Raw genomic sequence first — 13,934 nt, 5'->3', positions numbered from 1 at the left:
AATTTGGTACTGATTAAAAAATAGATTGATCAGTGTAACAGATTAAGTACAAAACATATAGAAGCATGGTGGCAGCAAGGTGACATAGTGGATAAAGCACAGGCTCTGGATTCAGACACTTGATGCTTACTATCTGTGTGACCCTGGGCAAGTCACTTAAGCCTCATTGCCGTCCTCCCCCCCCCCCCAAAAAAAAAACCAAAAACACCACATATAGAAGCAAAAGTATCTAGTATTCAGTAAATACACATCAGCTACTGGGGTAAGGACTCACTATTTGACAAAAACTAATGGGAAATTTGGACAGCAGTATTTAAAAAATAAGATTTAAACAACACTTCACACCTTATGTCAAAAGAAGCTCCAAATGGGTATGTAACCTAGACATAAGAGGTCAAATAATAAGCAAATTAGGGGAACATGGACAAAATTCATGAACAAATTCAGGATGGAGAAGATCAGGGAATTATCAGAATGGATAATTTTGATTACATAAAATAGATTTTGCACATTAAATTTAAGATGGAAAGGAAATGACTAATTTGTTGATTGGTTTTTGTGGGGCAATGAGGGTTAAGTGACTTGCCCAGGGTCACACAGCTAGTAAGTGTCAAGTGTCTAAGGTCAATTTGAACTCAGGTCCTCCTGAATCCAGGGCCAGTGCTCTATCTACTGCGCTACCTAGCTGCCCCTGGAAACAACTAAATGAGAAAAATCTTTGCAGCACATTTCTCTGAAAAAGATCTAATTTCTAAGATATGTATTAGCAAATTCAAATGTTTAAGGATAAGAGCCATTCAGGGAAGGAAACCAGACTATCTATAGCCATAAAGCACCGGCCCTGGATTCAGTTCAAATCTGGCCTCAGACACTTGACACTTACTAGCTGTGTGACTCTGGGCAAGTCAATTAATCCCCATTGCCCCGCAAAAAACAAACAACCCCCCCCAAAAAAAAACCAAACAAAAACAAACAAAACAAAAAAATAGTGTCATGATAAACAATTTTGAAAGCTGTTTACAATGACTGTCTATGATTCTAGACTGGCCATCCAAGGGGCCACTTAAACAAAAAACAATGCACCTCATAGCAGAAAGGTAATAGATTTAGGGTGCACAATGAGATATTTTGTATTTATATTTTTGTATTTATTGTATTTATTTATATTTATTGGCTTTAGTCAATAAGGATAGTTGTTTTGCTATCCTATCCAGCATAGCTGTCAAGAGGAATTTGTTTTTCTTTTTTTCATTGGATAGGGGCATAGGTTAGAATGTAAGAAAACAAATTATGTGGAGGTAAGGAGAGCTACAAATGTGGAATGTTGTATGCATTTTTAGATGCACTGTGTTTTCTGTTTGTTCATTTGTTTTACTTTATTATAAGAGATCTCTCAGAATGTTGGCAATCTATAAATATTTGTAATGCAAAAACAAAAAAACTAATATTTTTAAAGTCCTATGTGAGGTCTGAGAATAGAGTCTTTATCATACAGGATGGTTAGGGAAAAGAGGGGAAAGAAGTGGCTTTTCAGCTGGGCTTTAAAATAATAAAAATAAAAATAAATAATATATTAAAAATTCAATAGGGGAAGAGGAATAAAGAAGACATACGCCTGTTCCAGGCATAATGACATAGACTAATTGAGAAAGTGCAGGTTTCATGCTTGGGATAGTAGTGGGATGGTTTTACTGCAGGAGTTTTTCTATATTTTTCAGGCCTCTGGGTTGTGCCAGGAGATTATCTGTGAACCAGCACCAAGAATATAGAGGCCTTCAAATTTAATTTGCTAGAAACATGCTTAGGACCCCACCTCCACACAACAGGATTCTAAGAGCCTAGAGTTCTCTGCATATAATAACCACTTAAAAATGCACAGAATAATGAAAATAAAAATGAAGAGAAAACATTGTCTATAGTAACAGCCATATCGGTTTAAGAATGGCTTTGAGCAATTGAGTCATTCTGACTATTATAAATATCCAAATTAATCATAAAAGACATAAGATACTATCTGCATCCAGAGAAAGAAGAGATAAATAGAAGTATGTATAGAATAATTGTATACACACATATATACATACATATATACACACACAGCTAGTTGTGTCTAATGGTAGCCATCTCTATGGTGGGAGGGGGAGAGAAGGAAGAGAAAAAAGAAATTTACATGATAATTTTATTATATATTTATAAGGAATAGCAAATCATACATAATAGATTTGCAGTATCAAAAAGTCACTTAATAGATTTTTCCCCCTCAAAATTTGTCCAAAATGCTGGCAAAATCTTTTAATTTTATCTAGTTGTCTGATATTATGAACAGTATAGATACCAGACCTATTATGTTTCATTAGTACTGGGAATTCTATGTTGAGGAAAGTACTTCTACCAAAATGCATTGGTACCTTCTCTGGGATTTATGGTATTTGACATGTTCCTAGATCCAAGAAGTCAGAGAGCTGGTCTATGTCAGACACAGGATTTAGACTAAGGTTCTACTGGTTACAAGACTACTTTTCTATTGACTATGTCACTCTGGTTGATATCATAGAGGTAGAATGTTAATCTTGTTAAGGACTTTAATTTATTGCACTTTAAGTCCTTAATACTTCTTTGCCATAGTTTCTTTTTCCTTTGGTATTTATGAATGAATATTAAGAATACAATAAATTCTACAATGAATACACATGTCCTTTGGGGGTATATATACATATACATACACACACACACACACACACACAGAGACACATCTATGTAGGTACACATGAACACAAGAAAAATCTAATAGATTGCATAACAATGAACTAGGACTATATGGAGGTTACAATATCTTTTCAACAAAGTAAAAAAGAATGGAGCAATATATTGTGATGAGTAAAACTATATGTGTGTGGTCGCCTTATTTCTGTCCAAGTTTGGGGAAAATTAGCTGGGGTTTCTAATATATTTATTACTTATAAAATAGAAGCTTTAGCATTGATTTTGTTTTTGTTTTTGCAGGGCAATGAGGGTTAAGTGACTTGCCCAGGGTCACACAGCTAGTAAGTGTCAAGTGTCTGAGGCTGGATTTGAACTCAGGTCTTCCTGAATCCAAGGCCAGTGCTTTATCCACTGCGCCACCTAGCTGCCCTTTAGCACCAGTTTTGGGGCATTAAATATTTATTAAAGCATACCAAGTATTAGTAAAAAGAGAACATCTGGGTCAGAAAGTTAAGAAAAGGCCTATCTAGCCTAGAACTCCAACATAGCCCTTGTCCACCAGACAAACTGAGAGTGGAAGCTCTCTCTGGGTCCAGAGGAGAGGTGGTCCTTATGCTCTGCTTCAACCTAATTGGTTAGCATCACCCAAATACATTGGTTCACTAAACTTGAGGGTGGTCTATGAGCAGAATGTGCTGAGGTCAGAGAACCCACCCACTGTGAGCCAGTATCTCAAGTAGGTGTGGTTTCAATCAAGTCAACTTCAAGTACGTCAATCAGCAAAGTCAATCTAATCAACCTTAATAAAATCCCCTAGAAGGGGGGGCGGGGGGCCGGGCCACGGCTCTGGGCATTCCCAAACCCATTATTTTCTCACAAACCCACCTGTGCTTCATTAAGAAACATAGTTTCAGATACTTATAAAGGGTTCTACAATGACTAACAATGAAAAGGGAATGAAAAGAGAGAAGAAAATTTGAATAACACATTGACAAAAAGTAAAGGGGGCAGTCCCCTTTAATATAAATAATGCCTTCTGATTTCCAATATTAATTGGTTAAACAGTTCTCTAATTGTCAGGATGTGTTTTTATGCATTTGATTTTGGGTAGCAATCTTTCTCTTTTCTTTTATACATATACAATTATTTTCTATAGCTTTTGTTATTTGGACTGGATGAAGAAAAATTCTATCCCTTTTTGCTTAGCCATTAATCTGGAGCTACACCAGGTTTCTTGCCTAAGGGAATCCTTTCATGAAAACTTCCAAGTGACAAAATACACAGAAAGAAATATTTCGAGAAATATGATAAACAGATTAAATATAAATGGAGACAGGATGCCACTAGAAAAAAAATAGGTACAAATCCAAAATTGTCCATACATTTCCCCAAGGCTTTTAAAATGGGCTTTAAAGAATGGGTAAGAATTTAACCATTCAAGAGAGGGAGGGAGAACAACATAGGCAAGAGAAACAGCATAAAGTTTGGCCTAGGCATAGAATATATAGATGGATGTCTATAAAATAAGGCTGGAAAGGTAGGGTCATACAAGAATAACACAATAAGAACTTAGAATTTTACATAGGAAGCCTTAAGAACCTACTTAATATGTTTTAACCATTCAGTGTCTTTATAACTGGACAAATCAAATAACCTCTCCAGTTTCTCAGTTTCCTTCTTGGTAAAATGATGGGACCACCTTGTACAGGAAGCCTTCCCCAGACCTTCTTAATTCCACTGCCTTTCCTCTGTTATTTTTTTTCTTATTTATCCTGTATATAGCTTGCTTTGTATATATTTGTTTACATGTTGTCTCCCTCTTAGATTGTAAGTTCCTCAAGAGCAGAGACTGTCTTTTGTCTCTTTTATCTCCAACATTTAGTGAAGTGCCTAGCACATAGTAATTAGTCGATAATTTTTATTAGTTGATTGGATTGGATTATTTCTAAGGAACCTTCTAGCTTTAAAACCTATGATCTATTGACAAAAAGAGTGACTAAGGCAGATCTATGCATAAAAATGATTATTCTGGCAGAAGTTGGAGGATGGACTGAGGGGGAAAAAAGTAGAGGCAGGAGGATCTGTTAGGAGATTACTGCAATAATCAAGGGAAAGGGAAATGGTAATAATAATCTGTATTATATATGATTATATCATATCAAATATTATTATATACTATTATTATCATATAAAATATAACAGGAAAAGGAGAGGGAAGAGTGGAAAACCACCTCAAAGTTTTGAATAGGATAAATGGGGCTCATGGTAGTCATTAACAAAAACAGCTGAGAAGGAGGGTTTAGGTGTAAAGAAAACATGTTCTGTTTTGTATAAACCCATACTTTAACAATAAACACATTGGCCTTTTAATAGTGCTCAGTTCTTCTATTTGTTCAATTCAATGAAACAAAGTATAGACGTTATGTAAGGCACCATGTTGGTTCCTGGAGACACAAAGACTCAAAGACAGTCATACTTAAGGACCGAGGGACTGCAGCAGAGGGAAAATTCAGTTATTTTTCAGTCATGTCTAACTCTTTGTGATACAACTTGTTTTTTTGGTGTTGTTGTTTTGTATTGGGGGGGGGGAGTGCCATGAAAGTTAAGTGACTTGCCCAGGGTTTGAGGCCACATTTGAACTCAGGTCCTCCTGAATCCAGGGCTGTTATTTTATTCATTGCACCACCTAGCTGCCCCCAGGGTTTTCTTGACAAAGATAATGGAGCACTTCTCCATTTCCTTCTCCAGGAGATGTAAATAAATGTCAGGTAATTTGGGGAATCAGGGAAGACTTCTGGAAAGCAGTAGAACCTGAGCTGAGTCTTATAGGCAAGTCAAGACAAAGAGGCAGAGATAAGGAAGGAATAAATTCAAGGCATGGGGGATGGCTGATTCCAAAGCAAAGAGATGAGAAGTGTACTACCAAGCTTTGAGAAGGACTAGAAATCTAGCTAGTTTGATGGTTTGTAGAGGAGTAATAGGAACTTTTTTAGGAGGGGGCAGGGCAATTTGGGTTAAGTGACTTGCCCAGGGTCACACAGCTAGTAAGTGTCAAGTGTCTGAGGCCGGATTTGAACTCAGGTACTCCTGAATCCAGGGCCAGTGCTTTATCCACTGCACCACCTAGCTGCCCCTAATAGGAACTTTTATTGCAAGAATAAGGTACAGAGTCAGATTATGCAGGGCTTTAAAGGAAAGACCAAGGAACTTGTATTTTATCTTGGAAGGAAGAAGGAAATAGTAAAATCTTTTGGGCAAGGAAGTGACATGGTTAGAATTGTGCCAGAGGGAGGCTAATTTGAAGACAGTGTGGAAGGATTAGAGGAGGGAAGAAATTTGAAGAAGGAAGTCCAATTAAAAGGCTATTACAGTTGTTGACAGTGTTAAAAACTGTAAAAAGGTCAGGTAAGAATACGAATTAAGAAAAGGTCAAAAGATTTAGCTGTCAACAGATCACTGATAACCTTTGAGAAATCAAGTTCAGTATAGTGATAGGATAGGAAAGCCATATTGCAAAAGGCTGGGAAGTAGAAGAAGAGAAGACTAAGAATTTAGTAATGAAAGTGAAAAGAAATATTTGGTCAACTCACAGGAAATTCTCCTTCCTCCCTCAATAAGTATATTGCCTTGCTACCATTCTTTCTGTCCACTTCAGCTCCTTTCCTCATAATGTTGTTCAGTCATTTTTGAGTCATGTCAGTCTCTGTGACCCCAATTGGGGTTTTATTGGCAAAGATATTGGAGTGGTTTGGCATTTCCTTCTCCAGCTCATTTTACAGTTGAGGAAACTGAGGCAAACAGGGTTAAGTGATTTCCCCGGGGTCACGCAACTACTGTCTGAAGCCAGATGTGAACTCAGGAAGATGAGTCTTTCTGACTCCAGGCCCAGCACTCTATCCACTGTACCACCTAACTGCTTTCCTCATACTAGGCAACTTCAACATACATATTGATGCTTCCTCAACTATCCTAACTTCCCAGTTTCTCAGTCTACACAATTCTTATGGCTTACTTCTCTAGTCTACTTTACCCACGCACAGAGATGGTTATGCCCTTTATGTTGTCATCACCCACAAGTAATTCACTTTCATGTTTATGAACTCTAAATGTCTTTGGCCTGATGGCAATATGTTCATTCCTTATTTCCTTATGTCCTAGAAAGCCTAACCCTTTCCTTTATCATTACTGTGACCTCCAATATCAACATTACTTAGTTCTTTTCCTGGTAATCTGTCAAATTTAAAATGTAACCTAATAGCTTTTTCTCAACTCTCATTCTTCCAGACCTCTCTGCAACTTTTGTCTCTGTCACTCTCCTCCTGGATACTCTTCCCTAGGGTTTTTTTGTTTTGTTTTGTTTTGTTTGGGGGGGGTGGTCAACATTACATCCTACCTCTCTAATCAGTTCTTCTCAGCCTTCTTTATTTTATCTTTTTCAAGGTGTCCCCTAAAGCTGTCCCGATTTCTCGAGTCCTTTCCTTCTATATAGTCACACTTGGTGATCTTATGAGTTCTTATGGATTCAAATATTATCTCTTTGCAGGTGATTTCTAGATCTATATAACCAGTCTTAATCTCTCTCTTGAGTTCCAACTAGTGTTTGGACATTGGCTGTCCATAGACATCTCAAACTTTATATGTCCAAAATATAACTCATTATCTTTTATCACATTCCCCCTACCTTTCTAACTTCTCTACTACTAATGAAGGTACCACCATTTTCCCAGGCACCCAGGTTTCCAAAGTTTGGAGTAATTCTGGAATACTTATATGAGTTCACTCCAATTGTCAAATTTTGTTTTTATATAGCATCTCTCATATATGTCACCTTCCTTATCAACTACCAATTCACATAGCCACCACACTTACATAGGCACTTACCACCTCTCATCTGGATTACTAAACTAGCCTTCTAATTGGTCCCCCTGCTTCAAGTTTCTCCGCACTCCAATTCATCCTTTACTCAACTTTCAAAGTGATTTTATTTATCTTTTCTTATTTTTCACTATCTTTATTTATTTATTTATTTTTTGTGTGAGGCAATTGGGGTTAAGTGACTTGCCCAGGGTCACACAGCTAGTAAGTGTTAAGTGTCTGAGGCCGGATTTGAACTCAGGTCCTCCTGAATCCAGGACTGGTGCTCTATCCACTGCAGCACCTAGCTGCCCCTTTCACTATCTTTATTGAAAAAACCACAGTGGTTCTGTATTGCTTCTAAAACGAAATATAGTCTTCTGTTGGGCATCTAAAACACTTCACAATCTGACCTCGTCCAACTTTCCAGTCTTATTTCACTTTACTCCCCTTCACACAGTTTATATGATCTAACCATACTGTCATACCTGTTCTTTTTCACATATAACACTCCATCTCCTGACCTCTGTTTTAACTTTTGCATTAGATTCCCTTATGGGGCAGGTAGGAGGTGCAGTTGGGAGAACACTGGGCCTAGATCAGGAAGATTTATCTTCCTGAGTTCAAATCTGGCCTCAGACACTTACTAGCTGTGTTACTGTGGGCAAGTCATTTAACTGTGTTTGCTGCAATTTCTTCCTCTGTAAAATGAGTTGGAGAAGGAAATGGCAAATCACTGCAGTATCATTGCCAAGAAAACCCTATATGGACTCACAAAGACATGACTGAAAAACAACTAAACAACAATTCTCTGATGACTGGAATATTTTTGTTCACTCCTAGCTTCCCTGGATTCCTTCAACATTTAGCTCAAATTCCACCTTTTGCAGGAGGTCCTGTCACCCCTAGTCCCCTACTTTTAAGATTACCTTCCATTTATACTGTCTATATCATATATATGTATATATGTACACACACACACACACACACACACATAGTTATAGGCATGTTATCTGCTTTATTAGAATGTAAGCTCCTCCAGGGCAGGAATCCTGTTTCTTGGCATAGCACTTAGTATAGTGCCTGGTATGTAGTTAGTGCTTAATCAGTGCTCATTCACTGACTGGATGATGATTTCCTGAGAAGATAGCAGGGTTAGCTAATTTTCTTTTTTAAGAATGGGAAATATTTAGGGACATTAGTAACAACAATAACTAAAAATAACAACATTTACATGGCACTTTAAGGTTTCCAAAGAACTTGTGTGTAAAAGGAAACAATTAGATAAGAGAGTGAAAATTAATCAGTCAAGAAGCATTTATTAAGCACTTGTTATATGCCAGGCACTATGAGGATTTAGAGCTGGAACAGATTTTTAGATGATATTTGTTGCAACTCCCTAATTTGGTAGATAAGAAAACTTACTACAAAAGTAGTAAGTTACAGACCCAGGATTGGTAGTTGAAAAGGAGATTATAGGATAATAAATTTTGAGCTGAGAGACCTTAGAAGTCATTAAGTCCAACTACCTTATTTTAGAAATTTTCATGACCTCCTCCCACCACTCCACCTTTGCTACACACAGAAAGAAAATGAAAACCAGAGAAGATAAGTGACTTGTCCAAGGTCACATCAATATTAACTGGTAAAGATGGGATTCAAACTCAGTTCCCTCTGAGGGTCCTAAATCCAATGCTTTTTCCATTGAACTATATTGGCTCCTCCAATACACGTAAAGAAGCTCATTTAAGGCATACAGATATAGTCTGAGCACTTTGGCAAAAGGAGATGGGAGGCTGAATGATGATTTTAAAAGGTAGGAAATAGAAATGATTTGGTTAATTTGTTTGTTTAAATAGATTTGGGTATTTTTAAAGGTATAACTGGAGTAGCCCATATAAAGGAAGCTATTGAAGACATAAGAGAAGCAAGGATTGATTGCAAGGATGAGGTTTTAGAGAATAATTTTAATTATAGTCTTCTTAATTTTATATACAATTTTTTTCCTCTCTTTTCACTAGATCTAATATTTCTACAGTTACACAATGCTTCCAGTCATTGCACCCGGCATCCTAGAAGTAACTTTTAGTTCCATCTCCTTTCCCTTTAGGCTGATTTCATTTTAGGGGACTAATGTTGTCATTATTCCAGTAACTTAGAAGTGAATCAATAATGCATTAATATGAATTCCCTTAAAGCATTTTGTTTACAGGATACTGGTATAGACATAGATACTCAAAGTCAACTTTTATCTCAACACTTGACCCTATGTCATATTTGCTTTTTGAAAATTACATTAAAACTCTAATTTCCACCAGTGATTAAATGTTGGGATTTCAAACATTTGGCTTGGTTCTAAGGTTATTATATTAATATAGTCAAAACTTCTCTATGAAGGTTAGTTTGCCATGCCATCCCTAATAATTGCAAAGAAAATGTCTTTTTAAAAATTTTGATGGTCTGAATAGGAGGAAACTGTCTTATTTAAAATTTCCCATGCTCTTTTATTAAAAAAAAAAAAACAACTTAAAATGACAACAGGAAGAGGTACCCTGGGGCCTTTCATAAAACAATTTTCAGCAGCTCTACTAATTAACATCCTTTCAAAGTACGGCAATATTAAATTGTTCCCAGATGATATAGGAACAGCCACAATAATGTAACAAATGAGAACTATCTGTTGCACTAAAAATGTCTTATTTTATTTTATAGTTATTGACCATTTGAAAATATCTGAAAAGGACAATTCACTTAACTTCAAATCATAAAACTTCTTAAGAAAAAGTCTCCAAGTATTATGTAGAATGAAGAGAATTTTTTTTTAAATGGAAGAGGAGAGGTAATCTAAATTTCTCCCAAATTATTTTTCTATGCATATCTTTAATAGCAGTTCAAGCCATGTATAAATAAAATTATGGTCACACCCTTTGCACACTGAAGAAACCAAAGGGGAGTTTTTATTCATTGAACTACCTTTCTTCTCTACTTTCCCTCCTCACAAAGAGAAAGATGTAAGATCCTTGAGGGCAGGGCTTGTCTCACTTCCTTATTTGTAGACTTAGCTTAGAAAGCTACCAGCTACATAAGGAATGTGTGGAAATTTATTTTGATTTGGGGACCCTACCTTTGGGCTGAGATTAGAAAGCCTTGGGCCCTCAGGGTTTTTTATGTGTGGGAGGGGCTGGTGCCCCTCCCCCTCCGCTTCAGCTGAGCCAAAAAGCCCTATGGACTGTGCAAGACCCCAGGTCAGACAGCTGGGGGAAAAAGCCTCAGCTCCCTCTGCTCTGAGAGGATCTATCCCAGAGATCCAGGCTTGTCCAGGCCAGGCTCTGGCATAGCTTGTGCCAAGGTCCCAGGCATAAAGGGGGGGGGGGGAGGACACGGCCCCTGGGTGTGGTTGAGCCTCCCTGGTAGCAGCCTTAATACAGGTGGCAGATTAGTTTCGGTGTGTTTGGGGTGGCCCAGGGAGCCCTGAGGTTTGAGTGGAGAGAAGGAAAATATATACCAGGGAGTGAGAAGTGGAGGAAGGAGGCCGGGGTGACGCTGGAGCACTAGGAGAATGCTAGAAGAAGGTCCATTGGTACCCAGGAGGAGCCTAAAAAGTTCTAGACGCAGCAGATGGAAAGAGATGAGCCGGAAAGCAGTCAGGTTGTACATTTTATTTCCCTGTATTTTTATGTTTAAATTGTACCTCATAAATAAACTCTGCTTTGATTATTTAGTTAAGAGGCTTCTTAAACTTTTGCTTATCAATTTGCTAGCAGTGTGGAGAAATTTTTAAACAGCCCATATTAAGTTAATAGCAGTCAGATAGGCAGTGAGTCAACAGTCCCCTGATTAGTGCCCCCAAATTAGACCCCAGCCAGTTAATAAAATATTTTCACATTTGAATGGTGACCCAGATGGGACTTACAGTCCAATTATAATTTTTCTAAACTTATAATTTTTCATATAAGTCCTGTTATATAATTTTCCAGATTAGATGAGCTAATTAATTTTATTTTACAAATGAGAGGAATAGGGAGTGGGCCTGTGATATTACTACATAATGACCAGTGTTTAGCATAGAGCCTGGCACATAAGTTAGCATTTAATAAATTATAAATTTGTTCACAATAAATTATATATATATACATATAAAATTTATAATATATAAATAAGACATAATAAAAATAAATTTATAATAAAATTAGATAAATTTAATAAATAAATTACTCATTGACTGTAGCAATTCTTGGGTCAGAAAACTTTCTCTATTAATGCAAGCTGGTATCTTCTCTAAAACTTCTATTTTCCAGACTTCACTGCCATGACTAAACTACCTTCTCTCTACCCCTATGCTGAATTGACCTCAGAAGCTCCATTTTGAGAAATGGCCCAAATCTTCCATCCTTTATTCTCTGGGTTTTACCACTATGCTCCCATGTCATCATTCTTCCCTGTTCACCAACCTTTTAGCTTCCTTTTATGTATTATATTCCCTCATTAGAATGGAAGCTACTTGAGGGTTGGGATGATCTTTCTTTTGGCTTATATTTGTATGCCCAGTGCTTAAAACAGTTCCTGGAACATAATTTAATAAATGACTGTTGACTTGACTTGATTGTCCTAGAGCACAGCAAGGTTAGGTGGCTTGCTCAGGGTCATGTAGCTAGTATGTGTAAAACAAGAAATTTGAATGAGTTGGATAGAGTTGACCTGTAAGCCAGCTAGGTCTTCCTGGCTTATAGGTCAACTCTTTATCCACTTTACCACACTGCTTAGCACAGAATAGGTGATTAATAAATGATTGTTGAATAATTAATCAACTGAAAATTAGTCATATTCCAGGTATACTAGAATTCTCCTATAATTCAGGGAGAAATGCTAATAGAAACAGAAAACACTACCAATTCAAAGAGTATTCTTCTTTCCTGGGAAAGAGTGGAATCCTGTTCCAGCAAAGCAGATGACCTTAATATTGAATGATTAATCAATCTGAAAAATAGAACTTTAACAAGTTCACAAAATTTTAATTAGTCAAAACTTTTCATTTTTGTGGTTAGAAAAATAGTGTTTTTTTGTAAGAATATTATAATAGGGGGTAGCTAGGTGGCGCAGTGGATAAAGCACTGGTCCTGGATTCAGGAGGACCCTGAGTTCAAATCTGACCTCAGACACTTGATACTTACTAGCTGTGTGACCCTAGGCAAGTCACGTAACCCTCATTGTCCCGCAAAAACATAAAAAACAACAAAAACATAAACAAAAAACAAAAAAAGAAAAACAAAATTAAATAAAAGCTAGCCAGGTGAGGAGGGCCATCACTGAGGAACACTACTGGGTATAAAGCTATGGACAGATTCTCTTGAAAACACAAGAGAATGTCATGGTTTGGTTAACATTGGGTGATAAGATCAATGGCACTGTAAAAGCTTTCTTACAGTGACATGGGAGAAAGAAACTATACGTCACTGTATTCAAGAGAAAAGACTGGAATTTTAGTAAAACCAAAATCTACAGTTAAGGAAAACTGCCCTATGCTTAGTTTTTAATGCATTTGTATATTTTTAAAAATAATATATTGGCCAGGAATGATGGTATAGTCTTGTCATCCTTGCTCCTGGGAGGGCTAAAGTTGATAGAGTGTTGAGCTCAGTGATTCTAAGCTGAAGTAGGGCTAAAGAATATTGCGTGTCTGTAATGAGTCTGGCACCAATGAATCCCTGGGAACAGAGGGACACTAGGAGGCCAAAGGATGGGGGGGGGTGAAGAAGCCCAGATCAGAAACAAAGCAGGGCAAAGCTCCTATGCCAATTAGAAGTGGGATAAGCCCATGAGTCACTGCTATACTTTGAGACTGGATGAGACAAAGAAAGTTGATTTGAAAATAACTAATAATGATGATAATAAATTGTTGTTATTGTTAAATATTGATCAAGTCTGATGTATCAAAAGAGTAGATGAGTGGGCTTTTCATGCTACCTTACCACTAAATATATGTGCACTGAAAATTTTGGAATTGAAATACTTGCTATAAGAATAACCAGATTTCCCCAACTCTGTCTTGTACAAAATATGGGGGTGCAGTATCATAGTAGAATCAAGACTAAAATATCTTCCCAAAGACAGAACCTTTCATTTTAGTCACTCTAGTTCTATTACTGTGTATATGGACCTCACCCAAGTCAACTATAAATTTCTTCTTGGTGCTATGAAAGCAGAGAGATGTTAATAGTTAAAGCAATAAATGGGGGTATCTGGAACATTGTGATAGCAATCAGCATTGCATGAAAGGAATAGCTTTTAAACATTGTACCAGAAGCAAATATAATCATTCAACTTTGGTTTACAAACAATAGTATGAACATGCCAATAAATAACATGAATTAGTGGAC

At 37.0% G+C, this 13,934-nt stretch overlaps 1 protein-coding gene across 2 annotated transcripts in view; it reads right to left on the bottom strand.

Annotated features, from left to right (window-relative positions):
* PRKD1 (protein kinase D1) overlaps positions 1–13,934 on the bottom strand; it is a 432,388-nt gene that overhangs the window by 43,606 nt on the left and 374,848 nt on the right. The gene's annotated exons all lie outside the window — the stretch shown is intronic.

This window comes from Dromiciops gliroides, chromosome 2, assembly GCF_019393635.1.
Source record: "Dromiciops gliroides isolate mDroGli1 chromosome 2, mDroGli1.pri, whole genome shotgun sequence".
In the NCBI taxonomy this organism is placed as follows: Eukaryota; Metazoa; Chordata; class Mammalia; order Microbiotheria; family Microbiotheriidae; genus Dromiciops; species Dromiciops gliroides.
Note: the sequence above shows the minus strand (reverse complement) of the source record. Positions and strands in the feature narration are given on the sequence as shown.